General features: G+C 41.9%; 1 long non-coding RNA gene across 1 annotated transcript in view; it reads right to left on the reverse strand.

The window, feature by feature from the left end:
* LOC116480264 (uncharacterized) overlaps positions 1-4,142 on the reverse strand; it is a 29,285-nt gene extending 25,143 nt beyond the window's left edge. Inside the window, exon 1 of the long non-coding RNA XR_004251239.1 lies at positions 3,964-4,142. This is a non-coding gene — a long non-coding RNA (uncharacterized LOC116480264). The remainder of the gene's footprint in view (positions 1-3,963) is intronic.
* Between the last annotated feature and the right edge of the window lie 13,504 nt (positions 4,143-17,646).

A 17,646-nucleotide genomic window follows, 5' to 3' on the forward strand; every position in this document is an offset into this window, starting at 1 on the left:
ACAGTGGCTCATGCCTGCAATCCCAGCACTTTGGGAGACTGAGGTGGGTGGACCATCTGAGGTCAGGAGTTCGGGACCAGCCTGGCCAAACATAGTGAAACCCCCTCTCTACTAAAAATACAAAAAATTAGCTGGGCATGGTGGTGGATGCCTGTAATCCCAGCTACTAGGGAGGCTGAGGCAGCAGAATCATTTGAACCTGGGAGGCGGAGGTTGCAGTGAGCTGAGATCACACCATTGTACTCCAGCCTGGGCGACAAGAGTGAAACTCCATCTCAAAAAAAAAAAGAAACAAAAAGAAAGGCTATTTTCATTAAGCATTGGAAGCCTGATACAGCCTTTTTTCACTACAAGGACATACAGTCCCAGCTAGGCCGATGACCTGCTATGTGGCTGGACAGGGAAGGCCAATCAATGCTGGAGAAACACTGGAAAATTTCAACTCCTAGCCTCTCCTTTTCCTAGGTCTAGGCCACTACTTCCCAAAGAGTGGTCTAATGGCCTCCTACAGTTGATTTGCCTTGGGGATTTATTTTATTTTTATTTTTGTTTATTGTTTTTCCTTAAAGAATGGGTCTTGTTTTATCACCCAGACTGGAGTGCAGTGGTACAATCATAGCTCACTGCCACCTCAAACTCGTGGGCTCAAGCAATCCTCCCATTTCAACCTCCCAAGGAACTGGGACCACAGGCACGTGCCAATGCATCCGGCTAATTTTTAAACTTTTTGTAGACACAAGGTCTCACCATTTTGCCCAGGCTGGTCTCAAATTCCTGGCCTCAAGTGATCCTCCTACCTCAGCCTCCCAAAGTTCTGGGATTATAGGCGTGAGCCACCACACCTGTTCCCAGGGATTTATTAATTTTTGGAGACAGGATCTCACTCTATCTCCCAGGCTGGAGTGCAATGGCATGATCATAGCTCACTGCAGCCTCAGCCTCCCAGGCTCAAGTGACCCTCCTGCCTCAGCCTCCTGAGTAGCTGAGACTACAGGCATGTGCCACCAGGCTCAGATAATTTTTTAACTTTTTGTAGAGACAGAGTTTCCCTATGTTGACCAGGATGCCAGGCATTTATTAAAAATGCATGCATTTTTCTTTTTCTTTTTCTTTTTTTTTGAGACAGAGTCTCGCTGTGTCACCAGGCTGGAGTCCAGTGGCACGATCTTGGCTCACTGCAACCTCCAACTCCCTGGTTCAAGGGATTCTCCTGCCTCAGCCTCCTGAGTAGCTGGGACTACAGGCACGCACCACCACACCCAGCTAATTTTTGTATTTTTGTATAGACGGGGTTTCACCATGTTGGTCAGGATGGTCTCAATCTCCTGACCTCGTGATCTGCCTGCCTTGGCCTCCCAAAGTGCTGGGATTACAGGCGTGAGCCACTGCGCCCAGCCAAAATGCACTTTTCTAGACCCCATCTCACACTTCTAATCAGAATGTCTGGTCTTGAGCTAAGATATGAATTTTAACTAGCTTTCTGGAGAAGTGTAATGCACACTAGTGTTTTGAACACCACTGCTAGCTGGTAAGCTGTATAACCGTAAGCAAGTTAGTTACTTAACTTCTCTAAGTCTCAATTTCTTTGTCCATAAAATAAGGATAATAGTAGGTTCTATTTTCTAGGGTTATTGGTGGGATCAGATGAGTCAAGACATATAAAGCTCTTAGAACAGTGTCTACCACCTAGTGAGCCCTCAATACACGATGGCTATTAGTATTTTCACCATCAGCATCATTTTTTTTTTTTTTTTTTTGAGATGAAGTCTCGTTCTGTTGCCCAAGCTGGAGTGCAGTGGCGCCATCTCAGCTCACTGCAATCTCTGCCTTCCCGGTTCAAGCGATTCTCCTGCCTCAGCCTCCTAAGTAGCTGGAACTAGAGGCACGTGCCACCATGCCTGGCTGATTTTTGTTATTTTTAGTAGAGACGGTGTTTCATCATGTTGGCCAGGCTGGTCTCAAACTCCTGGCCTCAGGTGACTCCCCCGCCTTGGCCTCCCAAAGTGCTGGGATTACAGGCGTGAGCCACCATGCCTGGCCCAACATTTTCATTTTCATTATTCAGCCCACCACATTTTTGTTTGCTCACAGACTTGATTTTTTTTTAATCAGGCAAAACCTAATGCATCGGTTACTACATAAAGAGAGACTACACCCTTGACAGAGTCTTAGTGCCATCTCCCAGATTGGTTTTTATTGACAATATTTCAGGGTTTCTCCTTCTCAAGAATGGAAAAGATAATATCCTAAGCCATCTCCAAATTATGAATTAGGATGGATTTATTTTAGAAAGGTTTCCAGTCCAGACATTGTGGTTCATACTTGCAATCCCAGTGCTTTGGAAGGCTGAGGCAGGAGGACCACTTAAGGCCAGAGGTTTGAGACCAGCCTGGGCAACATAGCAAGACCTCATCTGTCCAAAATATTTTTAAAAGTCAGGTGTGGTGCATGTGCCTATAGTCCTAACTACTTGGGAGGCTGAGGTGAGAGGATTGCCTGAGCCCAGGAATTCAAGCCTGGAGTGAGCTATGATCACACCACTGTACTCCAGCCTGGGCAACAAAGCGAGACCCTGTCGATAAAGAAAAAAAAAGTTTCTAATGTTATTCATAGTGTTTGGCTTAAGGCTTACATTTGATCTCAGAGTTTGGCACATTTTTTCCCTACCTTGAAAGTTGTTTTGCATCTTAGTTGTGGGCTAAAAGTTCTCTATTTGCTCACAATAGCAACATACCAACTTGTTTAGTGTCATTCTTCCAAATGCCACTTGTTATAAATCACCTCATATTCATATCTTCCTTTTAACAATGAACAAAATGGCTGGGCGCAGTGGTTTACGCCTATAATCCCAGCAATTTGGGAGGCCAAGGCGGGCTAATTGCCTGAGGTCAGGAGTTTGAGACTAGCCTGGGCAACATGGCAAAACCCCATCTCTACTAAAAATACAAAAAAATTAGCCGGGCATGGTGGCGCATGCCTGTAATCCTGGCTACTCGGGAAACTGAGGTGGGAGAATCACTTGAACCCGGGAGGCATAGGTTGTAGTAAGCCGAGATTGCACTACTGCACTCCAGCGTGGGCGACAGAGCAAGACTCTGTCTCAAAAAAAATAAAAAATAAAATAATAAAAAATTTTAAAATTTTAAAAAATTAAAGTGAACAAAATGTAGAAATAGAGTCCTCTAAATTGTCTGAGTGGCAGTGATTCTAACTAAATCAGGGAGGATCTTGGAGTTGCCATGCTAGTATATTTGGAAGTAGAGTACCAAAAAACAACTTCAAAATTTGCTTTATAACTTGCCAGAGTTTGTAAGTAGAACTTAGAACACCACCATTTCTGTCAACTGTCTCTTCATCTGGATACTTCAAAGTGGGTTATGAACATTAATTAAGCCTCTAAGCGTCCCTGTGATGTGGATAATTATACTAGCCATCCCTGCCTTTTGGATGATCACAGTAAAGGAGGAGGAGGTTACCTGAAGTGAATCTCCCAGGTTAAGCTGATTTGGCAGCAAAACCACCCAGGGAACTTTTTATGGTTGCAATCTAAATAATTCTGCACCTGCTTTCCCCAAACATAAATATAACTTTTTTTTTTTTTTTACAGTCTTGCTCTGCTGCCCAGGCTGGAGTGCAGTGGCAGGATCTATGCTCACTGCAACCTCTGCCTCCCAGGTCCAATAGATTCTCCTGCCTCAGCCTCCTGAGTAGCTGGAATTACAGGTGTGTGCCACCACAGCCGGCTAATTTTTGTATTTTTAGTAGAGACAGTGTTTCGCCATGTTGGCCAGGTTGGTCTTGAACTCCTGACCTCAAACAATCCACCTGTCTCGGCCTCCCAAAGTGCTGAGATTACAGGCATGAACCACCGCACCCAGCCTCCCCAAACATAAACATAACATTTTTACATGAGTTGTTGAAAAAGGAATCCAAATTTACCAAATCAAAAATTAAAAGTCTAACCTGGTGAAGAGAAAACGCAGGTATACCCTGGGATTAGTCAGAGTTTAGCTGCTCAGAGTTCCTTTCTGTCCAGTCTGCTTCCCAGTGGACTTTTGTCCTTCCCTCTTATTTCCATTTCCCAATAAACTCAGAGCCCACAGTGCTGGCCTGTAGTGTGGGAAACAGCCTGAGTTACTGATGCCAGGCATGACCTAAACAGTCTCCTGTGGGAGAGCTATGCCTACCGGATCCAAAGTGTCTACTTGGCTCCACCCCATTTCACTTGTGTGCCAATTTCTGCTAAACATAGCCCAGCTCCCAGCTGGCAAGGCTCTGAACTATTTTTAGCTGGGTCCAGGGCTCAGGCCAAGAGATCTAGATAGGTAGCTGAGATTCAGCTCTAGTGTTTTAAAAATAATAACCTTTATTGTTTTTCTTCTCATTGTAATTTATCTCTTCAGTTTAGACTTTTGGAAATATAGCCGAGAAAAAGGTGTGACCACTTAGAAAACAGCAAAAAGAAGAAAATTAAAATTTTCTGTAATACTCTTTATCAAGGTATAATATATATATAGCAATGTGCGCCAATCTTAAATATACATTTTGGTACACTTTTATGTAAGTATATTCTTTTTTAACTGCCACTTTGATCAATATGAAGAAGACTCCACATAGTGGGACACCATCTCTACAAAAAATTTAAAAATTAGCCGGGCATGGTGGCACACACCTATGGTCCCAGCTACTTATGAGGCTGAGGTGGGAAGATCACTTAAGTCCAGGAGGTGGAGGTTGCAGTGAGCCATGTTCACGCCACTTCCCTTCAGCCTGGGTGACAGAGCAAGATCATATCTTAAAACAAAACAAAACAAAACAAAACAAAACAAACAAACAAAAAGACAAAAAGAAAAATAGGACATTCCAGCACTCCAAAAAGTTCTCATTCGTCCCTTCCCAGCCAATATCCCTATGACCCAGAGATAAACCCTATTCTGACTTATATCACTTTTGATTAGTTTTATGTATTTTGAATTTCATAAAAATGAAATCATATGTACTTTTTTTTTGAAAAAGGGTCTCACTCTATTGTCCAGGCTGGAATGCAGTGGCATGATCACAGCTCACTGCAGCTTTGACCTCCCTGGTTTGGGTAGCTGAGACCATAGGTACATGCCAACACGCCTGGCTAAATTTTTTATTTTATTTTTTGTATAGATGGGGTCTCACAATGTTGTCCAGGCTTGTCTTGAACTCCTGGGCTTAAGCAAACCTCCCACCTTGGCCTCCCAAAGTACAGGATTACAGATGCAAGCCACCGTTCCCAGCCCATATATACTTTTTAAGTCTGTCTTTGTTCACTCATGTCTGTGGGGTTTATCTATGTTGTTACATGTAGTGGTGGATGGTTTCTTGTCTGTTTGTACTGTGTAAAATTCTACCACATGAATACACTATAAATTATTTATTAGTTCTCCACTGAGAGTTATTTGGCTTATTTCCAAATTTTGGTTATTAAAAATAAAACTGTCGGCCGGGCGCGGTGGCTCACGCTTGTAATCCCAGCACTTTGGGAGGCCGAGGCGGGCGGATCACGAGGTCAAGGTCAGGAGATCGAGACCACGGTGAAACCCCGTCTCTACTAAAAATATAAAAAATTAGCCGGGCGTGGTGGCGGGCGCCTGTAGTCCCAGCTACTTGGAGAGGCTGAGGCAGGAGAATGGCGTGAACCCGGGAGGCGGAGCTTGCAGTGAGCCGAGATCGCGCCACTGCACTCCAGCCTGGGCGACAGAGCGAGACTCCGTCTCAAAAAAATAAATAAATAAATAAATAAATAAATAAATAAAATAAATAAAACTGTCATGAACATTTTGTCCACATCTTTTAATGGTCATATGCATTCATTTTGGGGGGTATATACCTAGGAGTGGAAGTGCTAAACCATAGAGAAGGCTTAGATCTAGCTTTCACAGATGTGCCAGTTTTCCAAAGTGGTTGCACCATTTTACAGTCCCACCAGCAATGTGTGGTAGTTCTAATTGCTCTATATCCTCACCAACACTTGATATCATCAGTCTTTTTAATTTTAGCCATTCTGGAGAGTGTGGGTTGGTATCTCATTGTGATTTGCATTTGCATTTGCCTGGTGACTAATGATGTCTTAAGTACCTTTTTCACATACTTACTAGATATTTGGACATCCTCTTCTGTGAAATGCTTGTTCAAGTGTTTTGCCCATTTTATAATTGGGTTGTCTGTCTTTTCCTTATTGGTTTATAGAATTTGAATTCTTCACTGGAGAGAGAAAGAGAGAGGTAGATTGCAAATACCTTCTCTCAGTCTGTGACCTGCCCTTTCACAAAAGTTCTTAGTTTTAATGAATCCAATTATCAATCTTACCTCTTATGGTTTTTTTTTTTTTTTTTTTTTTTTTTATCTTGTTTAAGAAATCTGGCTGGGTGCAGTGGCTCATGACTGTAATCCTAGCACTTTGGGATGCTGAGGCAGGCAGATCATTTGAGGTCAGGAGTTCAAAACCAGCCTGGCCAACATGGTGAAACCCCCTCTCTACTAAAAATACAAAAATTAGCCAGGTGTGGTGGCAGGTGCCTGTAATCCCAACTGCCCAGGGGGCTGAGGCAGGAGAATCACTGGAACCTGGGAGGCGGAGGTTGCAGTGAGCCGAGATCACATCACTGCACTCCATCCTGGGCAATAGAGACTCCATCTCAAAAAAAAAAAAAAGAAGAAATCTTTGACTGCCGTAAAGTCATGAAGATATTCTTCCATGTATTCTTCAGAAGCTTTATTGTTTTGCCATTTAGGTCTACAATCCATCTCAAGTTAATTTTTCACATATGGTATGAAAAAAGGCCAAAGCTCATTATTTTTTTATAAGACTATCCAATTACTCCAGAATCATTTATTGAAAAGACCATCTTTTCCCCACTATATATATGAGTCTGTTTCTGAACTCTATACTCTCTTCTATTGATTTGTCTGTACTTGTACTAATATCACACTGTCTTAATTACTGTAATTTCATATTAAATTTTAAAATCTGATAGTATAATCCACCAACTTTGTTCTTTCTCTTCAAGATGGTCTTGTCTATTTTAGATCTTTTGCGGTTCTATATACATTTAAGAGTCAACTTGCCAATTTGAGGGTTTTGGGGGGGTTGTTTTGTTTTTGTTCTTTGTTGTTGTTGGTTTTTTTTTTTGAGATGGAGTCTCACTCTGTTGCCCAGGCTGGAGTGCAGTGGTATGACTTTGGCTCACTGTAACCTCCACCGTCTGGATTCGAATGATTCTCCTGCCTCAGCCTCCCCAGTAGCCGGGATTACAGGTGCCTGCCACCATGCCCAGCTAATTTTTGCATTTTTAGTAGAGATCAGGTTTCAGCATGTTGGCCGGGCTGGTCTCGAAGTCCTGACCTCAGGTGATCTACCCACCTCAGCCTCCCAAAGTGCTGGGATTACAAGTGTGAGCCGCCACGCCTGGTCTGGAGTCTTCTCCATTTTAGTGGGAAAGAGTAGACCACCTTCATTTATTCCATGAAGTTTGGATTGTGAAAATTGAAGGAGAATCTCAAATTTGAAAAACTAACAAGGAAAGATATCTTGGAATCATCTTGGACTCATCATTCTCCTTTGTCCCCCTGTGAATCCTGGGTCACCAACTTCCGGCAATCCCAGCTCAAAGGCAACTCTAGATGCTTCCTCTTCTCCATTCCCATCACTGTGGAGTAGCCTGGGTCAGCCCATTCCTGCCAAACCTGTTCTGATACCAGGCGAAGAATGTACTGTTCTTCGCTCATTCTGCTGTTTCTCTGATGAAGCATATTGAGAAGGGATTCTTTAGGATTTCTAAGACATTGGCTTCCTAAGTGGTCTTGCTGCTTCCACTCGTTTCCATCACCTTCTGCTCTCAACCTTCTTGTGGCTCCTAACACACTCTGAATGTAATCCAGTGTCCTTGACACAGCTCGCTCCATCTGGCCCTTCTCTACTTCTGACCTCTTCTATTTCTCCAACCTTTCTAGCTAATTGCTGTTCTTCATCTATGCCAAGCATGTTTCCAGCTGGGGATCTTCACAAGGTAGTTATTTTTGCTGGTAATAATCACCCCCTCCTGAACCCACTCTCAGATATTTACATGGCCCACATTCTGATTTTTTTGCAGATTGCCACTTATTTATTTATTTTCAGATGGAGTCTTGCTCTGTTGCCCAGGCTGGAGTGCCATGGCGTGATCTGGCTCACTGCAACCTCCACTTCCCAGGTTCCAGCGATTCTCCTGCCTCTGCCTCCCGAGTAGCTGGGACTAAAGGTGCCCACCGCCTTACTCCACCAATTTTTGTATTTTTAGTAGAGACAGGGTTTCACCATGTTGGCCAGGCTGGTCGTGAACTCCTGACCTCAAGTGATCCACCTGCCTTGCCTCCCAAAGTGCTGGGATTACAGGTGTGAGCCACTGTGCCCAGCCAGATTGCTGCTCATGTGTCACTTCCTCAGAGAGATTTTCCAGGACAACCCTTTCTAAAGCAGCATTCTTCTTTATCCCAACCTCTTACCCTGCTTCATTTTTCTTCCTAGCCTTTAGCACTACACACACACACACACACACACACACACACACACAGTCTTATCTCCTAGAGAACCAACGATTCTGGTTTATCCAGGAGGTTCCTGGGCAGAATTTGAGTGCTAAAAGCAGGAATGTCCCAGGCAAACTGGGATGGATTGGTTACTTCTCCCCTCCTACCAGAATATAAGTTTTACGAGGGAAAGAGCTTTATTTCATTCTCCACTGTCTCCCCAGCACATGACACAGTGCCTGGCACAGAGTAGGTGCTCATAAATATTTATTGAACAAATGAATGCATGAATAATTTCTTATTTCAAACAACATCTGGATTAAACTCTCTGACCTAGCATTCCAATTTCTTCCTGACTTCCCCATCTTAATTACCCCACCCTATTTCCTACCACTTCCTGTGATGCACCCTCTGCTCCAGGGACCCCAGTCTCCTCTCTTTCACAATCCCTTCACATGAAGAGACCTCCCCTATCTCTTCTAGCTGAATCAGTCTCTTTCACATCTTTTATTTTTTGAACTCTTTATCAGTGAAAAGGCCTGAGGGATGAATGGGTCCCTATCAGAATTCCCTTGAATATTTTTACAAAATATATTGTCCTCCACTCCCAATGCTGAGAAATAGTTATGATGCTCTTGGGAAAGGAGGAGAAATTAAACATTGATATTTTGAAAAAGTTCCCTAGGTGATTCTGACAGCAAACATGCAGCTACTTCAATCAAAAATCACTTATCGAGTCCATCAATGGATGAATGGAAAAAGAAAATGTGGTATATATTCTGCAAAGGAATACTATTCAGCCATAAAAAGAATGAAATATGGTCATTTGTGGAAACATGGATGAAACTATAGGTCATTATGTTAAGTGAACTAAGCCAGAAGACAGAAAGACAAATATTGAATGTTCTCACTCATACGTGGGAGCTAAAAAAGTTGATCTCAGGGAGGCAGAGAGTAGAATTATGGTAGCTAGAGGCTAGAAAGGGTTGAGGGGATGGTGGTGAAGAGAAGTTGGTTAATGGGTACAAATGCACAGTTAGAAGGAATAAGTTGTAGTGTTCAATAGCACAGTAAATGACTATAGTTAACAACAATATACTATACACTTCAAAATAGCTAGAGGAGAAGATTTGAAATGTTCCCAACACAAAGAAATGATAAGGTTTCAGGTGATATATATCCTAAACACCCTGGCTTGATCATCACACATTGTATTCATGTATCAAAATATCACACATACTCCATAAATATACAAGTATTATATATCAAGAAAGCCACCAATCCAAATCCCATAATATTTCACAACCCAGTTCAAACCCTTTAGTGGCATCACTGCTATTAAGACTTTGCCTGACCTCATTGCCTCCCCCTCTTTGGGATTCTAAAAAGCTTAGGATCTGAACCATACCTCTGAGCACTGGTCATACAGGTCTGGCATAGAAATGTGGACAAAATTTCTCCAGCTTTGTTTTTTGCTTAGGATTGCCTAGGCTATTCTTTTTAGGTTCCATATAAATTTTAAAATAATTTTTTTTCTAGTCCTGTGGAGAATATTGTTGGTAGTTTGATGGAAATAGCATTGAATCTGTACATTGCTTTGGCAAGCATAGCCATTTCAATGATATTGGTTCTTCCTATCCATGAGCATGGGATGTTTTTCCACTTGTTTGTGTCTTCTCTGATTTCTTTGAGCAGTGTTTTGTAATTCTCATTGTAGAGATCTTTCACCTCCCTGGTTAGCTGCATTCTTAGGTATTTTATTTTTTGTGTGGTGATTGTGAACGGGATTACCTTTCTGATTTGGCTTTCAGTTTGATTGTTGTTGGTATATAGGAATGCTAGTAATTTTTATACATTGATTTTTTATCCTGCAACTTTGCTGAAGTTGTTTATCAGCTGAAGGAGCTTTTAGGCTGAGACTATGGGGCTTTGTAAATATAGAATCATGTTGTGTTCAGAGATAGTTTGACTTCCTCTCTTCCTATTGGGATACGCTTTATTTCTTTCTCTTGCCTGATTGCTCTGGCTAGGACTTCCAATACTATGTTGAATAGAAGTGGTGAGAGAGAGGCCATCCTTGTCTTGTGCCGGCTTTCGGCGGAATGCTTCCAGCTTTTGTCTATTCAGTATAATGTTGGCTGTGGGTTTGTCATAGACGGCTCTTATTATTTTGAGGTATGAGGTTCCTTCAATACCTAGTTTATCGAGAGTTTTTAACATGAAGTGAGGTTAAATTTTACCAAAAGCCTTTTCTGCATCTATTGAGAGAATCATATGGTTTTGTCTTTAGTTCTGTTTATGTGATGAATCACATTTATTGATTTTTATATGTTGAACCAAACTTATTTCCTGGAGATGAAGCCTACTTGATCATGGTGGATTAGCTTTTTGATGTGCTGCTAAATTTGGTTTCAAACTATGCTACAAGGCTACAGTGACCAAAAGAGCATGGTACTGGTACAAAAACAGGCACATAGACCAATGGAACAGAATAGAGGCCAGGTGCAGTGGCTCATGCCTGTAATCCAGCGCTTTGGGAGGCCAAGGTGGGTGGATCATGAGGTCAGGAGTTTGAGACTGAGTTTCAAGTTTCAGCCTGACCAACATGGTGAAACCCCATCTCTACTAAAAATACAAAAAACATTAGCCGGGCGTGGTAGTATGCACCTGTAATCCCAGCTACAGCTACTCAGGAGACTGATGCAGGAGAATCGCTTGAACCCAGGAGGCGGAGGTTGCAGTGAGCAGAGATCGCACCACTGCATTCTGGCCTGGGCGACAGAGGGAGACTCTGTCTCAAAAAAATAAATAAATAAATAAAATAATAGAGAGCCCAGAAATAAGGCCACGCATCTACAACCATCTGATCTTTGACAAAGCTGACAAAAACAAGCAATGGGGAAAAGACTCCCTATTCAATAAATGGTACTGGGATAACTGGCTAGCCATATGCAGAAGACTGAAGCTGGACCTCTTCCTTACATCATATGCAAAAATCAACTCAAGACAGATTCAAGACTTAAATGCAAAACCCCAAACTATAAAAACCCTGGAAGAGAATCTAGGCAATATTATCCTGGACATAGGAATGGGCGAATATTTCATGACAAAGACACCAAAAGCAATCGCGACAAAAGCAAAAGTCGGCAAATGAGAGCTAATTAAACTTAAGAGCTTCTGCACAACAAAAGAAACTATCAGCAGAGTAAACAGACAACCTGCAGAATGGGAGAAAATATTTGCAAACTATGCATCTGATAAAGGTCTAATATCCAGCATCTATAAGGAACTTAAATTTACAAGAGAAAAACAACTCCATTAAAAAGTGTGCAAAGGACATGAACATCTAGACACTTCTCAAAAGAAGACATATATGTGGCCAAGAAGCATAAGAGAAAAAGCTCAATATCACTGATCACTGGGGAAATGCAAATCAAAACCACAGTGAGATACCACCTCACACCCGTCAGAATGGCTATTACTAAAAAGTCAAAAAATAACAGATGCTGGTGAGGTTGCACAGAAAAGGGAACCCTTATACACTGTTGGTGGGAGTGTAAATTTAATCAACCATTGTGGAAAGCAGTATGGTGATTCCTCAAAGAGTTAAAAGCAGAACTACCATTAGATCCAGCAATCCCATTACTGAGTACATACCCAGAGGAATATAAAGCATTCTACCATAAAGACATCGGCATGTGAATGTTTACTGCAGCACTGTTCACAATAGCAAAGACATGGAATCAACCTAAATGCCCATCAATGACAGACTGGATAAAGAAAATGTGGTACATATACCCCATGGAATATTATGCAGCCATAAAAGAAGAAGAAGATCAAGCCAGGTGCGGTGGTTCACGCCTGTAATCCCAGCACTTTGGGAGGCCAAGGCAGGTGGATCATCTTAAATCAGGAGTTCGAGACCAGCCTGGCCAACATGGCGAAACCTTCTCTCTACTAAAAACACAAAAATTAGCCGGGTGTGGTGGCAGATGCCTGTAATCTCAGCTACTCAGGAGGCCAAGGCAGGAGAATCACTTGAACCCAGGAGGTGGTGGTTGCAGTGAGCAGAGATCGTGGCACTACGCTCCAGCCTAAGCAACAGAGGGAGACTCTGACTCAAAAACAACCTAACAACTACAACAAAAAGACAAGATCATGTCTTTTGAGGGAACATGGATGCGTGGATGGAGCTGGAGGGTATCATCCTTAGCAAACTAATTCAGGAACAGAAAACCAAATATCACATGTTCTCACTTATAAGTGGGAGCTAAATGATAAGAACTTACGAACACAAAAAAGAAAACAACAAGCACTAGGGTCTACTTGAGGCGGGAGGGTGGGAGGAGGGAGAGAAGCAGAAAAGAGGACTATTGGGTACTGAGCTTAATACCTGGGTGATGTAATATATGTACAACAAATCCCGGTGACATGTGTTGATCTACGTAACAAACCTTCACATGTACCACCAAACCGAAAATAAAAATTTTAAAAAAAGGAATGTGGACAAAAGACAGTTGTTTATTGTGAATGTTTGTCTGGCCAAGAAGCCCCCTCAGATGTGCAGGGAAGGCATTCCCTTTCTCCTGGAGGTAGCTGGGGATGACCTCTCCTTCTCATTCCTGAAGACTCTGTCCCACTGCCAGAACCACCCATATTCTGCTCCTCCTCATCCATTTGCCTGCTGTAAGTTAACAATCCTTGCCATCAAGTTACATCCGCTGCCCTACCCCACCGCCACTCACTTTTTCTCACAACAGAGTCCCAGAGCTAGACCACCTAACTAGCCCAGCATCTCTAAATCACACTGCCTGGGTATTCCAGCCAGGGCTTTAGAATTGGACTGACCTGGTGCCTAAAGACAAGTCAAAGCCTCTGAGTCTTGATTCATTCCCACATCTATAAAAGGGAAAATACTTACTTCACAGGATTTTCTGAGGGATTAATTGTGATCATGTCAGTAAAAATTCCCAGCACGTGGTACACTTATGAACCTCCAGCCAGGAACCTTTCTGACAAAGGAGTAATGCCTGTCACCTGGGCATGGGGACATAGGATCTCCCAGCCAGGTTGGGCTCTGTCTTAATAGGAATGTCACTACTAAAAGTACCCAAATGTTCCTAGAACTTGGGATCACTCAATCACATTCTCTGGGTGGTTTGTTAAAACCTGGACTGGACTATGAGGGGCAAGAGCAACCTCTTTTTAGCAACAATAAAGTCATTCTTTGAGCTGATTGCACCATTAAAACACACAGGGGCAAAACAGAAAAATGCTGTGCTCATCGCTGAGCAGGTTGCCCTGAAAAGCAGAGAATGAAAAATAGGAATAAGAGTGGGCATGGGGACCCTGGGTTCTAGGGTGCTCTTGTGCAGGAAGGAGAGGTGACAAAAAGAGTAGGCTCTTGCACAGTATGAAGGCTTTTGAGTAAAAATCTGAAGGAGATGGAGAGATTGAGATTCAAGTCCTAGTTTTGCTAATAAATCAATGCAATTTAACTTTGTTTTTGTTTTCTAGAGACAGGTTTTGCTCTGTCACCCAGGCTGGAGTACAGTGGCATGATCATAGTTCAACACATCCTCAACCTCCTGTGCTCAAGGGATCCTCCTGCCTCAGTCTCCAGAGTAGCTAGGACTACAGGTGCACACCACAGGGACTGGCCAAGTTTGAATTTTGTTAGTAGAGATGAAGTCTTGCTATGTCGCCCAGACTGGTCTCGAACTCCTGGGCTCACGCAAGCCTTCTGCCTCGGCTTCCCAAAGTGCTGGGATTACACACGAGTCACCAAGCCCAGCCATAATTTAACCGTTCTAGATCACAACTTCCTCAATCGCAAAGTGAAATTAAAAGTAATTGTATCTTTTTTAAAAAAAGTTCCCAGCACAATATATTCACTCCCTTTCTTCCTTCTGCCTTCACATTCCCTATCCTTTGGTTTGGGAACCAGCTCCTTCCTGGCAACCAAACCCCAAGATGTCATGAACTGTGCTCAGCCCACCATGCCCTACCCCCACTCCCCCCTGCCCCCCCAAGGATTCAAAGGTATCAGAGCATCCCTTGCCCTCCATGCTGCCAGCCCAGCCTTTGTTTCCCATATAGGGTCCAGGTCTGTCTGTAAATTGGAACTAGAATTGTCTTCACGCCTATTGGCTCAGGGTAGTAGAAAACACCGAGAGATGTTTTCTGCCATGCCAAATAGGAATCCTCAATAGATTTTCCCCATAAACTCTGTTATAATTGGTGGCTAGAGTCCATATTGCCATGGACACTCTTCTATATTTACATTAAGGACTAAATTGATTTTGCAGACTGATCTGAGAGTTTAACCACCATTTGTACCACAGTCTCTGTGGGGAAATATATTCCATGTTCCAAACAATTGACCCTTTGGAGTTGGTCCAGTTCCTGAGCTGGGGACGGCATGTACAATATTATGTTACATTTTGAGTTTTATTTGTATGTCTTAGAATCAGAGACTTGTTTGAGCTGGAAGAAGCTTTGGAGATCATTTATTAATGGGTACATTTTGTAGGTAATGAATCCAAGGTTCAGAAAGATAGAATTGTCTAAGGTTATTCAGCTGCTTTGTTCTCCCACCTCCAAGCCAATGCTTTTCCCACTATCCAAGTTATTTTGTGGTCATTTTCCCACATAGTCATTAAACAACTTGAAAGTTGGGAAGTCATGCCTTCTTCAACACAGACTCAAACTCACTTAGTGTTTCATAAATACTTAATTGGTTCATTATTCTTTTTGCTTCAGAGGTCTATTCACTGTAAGGTTTTCTTAAATAACAAGTACCATAGAGCATTTCAATTAAGAACTTATTATGATAGACTGGATTTGGTTTAAATCAACATTTAAATAATAATTAATAAATATTCTATTTAACCAGTGTTTCCTATATAAAAGACCCATTGGTGTTGGATGTAACTCTGATGAATATATTTCACAGCTCACAAATAGTTTGGCTTTAGTTTTAACAGACATATGCTATTAATTTTAATGTGGTCTTATATATTATGAGAAGCTACTCATTTTATAACTACATAAAAAAAGTAATGCTTTCCTTGTTTTATCTACCAAAACCCAATTGAAACAGAGACATAAAAACCATTTAGGGCCAGGTGCAGTGGCTCACGCCTGCAATCCCAGCACTTTGGGAGGCCGAGGTGGGAGGATTGCTTGAGCCCAGGAGTTCGAGACCAGCCTGACACAGCGAGACCCTGTCTCTACTACAAATAAAAAAAATAGCCGGGCATGGTGGCACGTGCCTATGGTCTCAGCTACTAGGGAGGCTGAGGCAGAAGGATTGCTTGAGCCTGAGACGTCAAAGCTGCAGTTAGCTGTGAATGAGCCACTGTATTCCAACCTGAGTGAGGTTCTATCTCAAAAAAAAAAGAAAAAGAAAAGAAATTAAGCCATTTAGCGGTAAACCTCCAACTGAAAAGGTGAATTATATGTGACTTGGATATATTACAGGAGAAACAGAGCAACAAGAAACAAAACATTTACAGTACACTGTTTTATTTGAAACAAATATTCACATATTGTATACTTTCCTTCACCAAACAGTTTTTCCTGGTATCCGTTTCAGTGAGCAGGATGGGGGCGGGGCGGGGGGAAGCAATAAAAGAGAAACATTCTTACCTGTGTAGATGACTTGCTTTTATTGTAACAAAGGCAACTGGCCCTGTAATCTAATTACAAGAAAAAAAGGCCACAGATCAACTCTTCAACAATTAAATAGTCATTACTTGTGGTAGCTGTTCATCTAGCTTTAATTGCCTTATAGTTAACAGTTCTAAATAGCCAGTTAACTCCTTCAATTACTAGATATTTATTTTTCAATCACTTTATCTTGAAAGATACAGATATACTATGGAGTTAGCTTAAGACAAACTGAGAGAGAGAGAAAAGAGAGTTGGTTGGGGCCACAGGGGAGGTTACTGACCAAGGGCAGGGAAGGAGGCATTTATTTATATTTGCCTTATAATTCTGGGGGGCTAAATTGGCTGAGGACATGCCTTATGGCTTAGCTATAATTTTGGCTATTCTCATATGTATAATGAAATGAAACCAAAACTAAATCTTAAGAACAAATCTTGGCCCTGCCTGGCTGTACCACCTAGGCCTGGCTCTGTATTGAGAGGGGTGGCCTCCTAATGATGCATATATGTCCTTCATTGGTTTTTCAATTTTCTTGAATTGGGCTGACTATAAAAGCTTAATGCATGTGATATAAACAATGGCTGCCCTCCAGATATAACTAGTAAAATTTAAACTTACTGCTACTTAAGGCTTATTAAACACTTGATTGAGAAGAATCATATTTATGGAAGGACAGCCCAATGAATGTTGACTCATTCATTTAAAAGTCATCTTGGATTAAGCCAGAGCAGCAAAAAGCTATATATCACCCCCTCCACATTTTGCTACCTAAACTTACTCACTTTCACATCAGATTGGCTACTGGCTAATACTGAGAGGCATACAAGAAAAACATCCCTATGAAAGTCTTTGCTGTGTTTACTAACCGGAGTCACCAGGCTGCTGTTTACTGTGTTCCAAAATGCCTTCTTTAAGGACAATACATAGAGACAGCTCTCTGGTCTCAATACAGAGATGGTTGGGTTCCTCTGAGGACTGGTTTGCCTTTATCTGATAGGCACAAACATTACCTATTAGTAAAAAATTAAATAATAATTTTATTAAGACCCCTAAATCATGATGCCCAAACCCCTTGCAATCAGGAAATCTAGATAAAGAACAGGAGTTTCCCTTCATAGACATTTCTAGAATTACCCAAGGATATTAACATGCATGACCCAGATGCCTCCCTAAGCCTTATGGTGTGCTGGTAAATGTTTAACAACCATTATTCAGAAATAAGGCAGGAAAACTGCCATCTATGACTGGTAAGATTACAGGTGATTTTTATATTTTTTTCTTCATTTTCCCAACTTCCTTCAGTAAACACATTTTACTCTGAAGGGGGTGAGGGTGGTGGCTAATGTTTGGGATTATGGTGAGCTGCCCTAGAAATTATTGGCTTATTAAGTAACACTTTATATATGTACCAGTTTCACTTCAAAATCTGAAGCATTC

This window comes from Hylobates moloch, unplaced genomic scaffold, assembly GCF_009828535.3.
Source record: "Hylobates moloch isolate HMO894 unplaced genomic scaffold, HMol_V3 SCAFFOLD_13, whole genome shotgun sequence".
Taxonomy (NCBI): Eukaryota; Metazoa; Chordata; class Mammalia; order Primates; family Hylobatidae; genus Hylobates; species Hylobates moloch.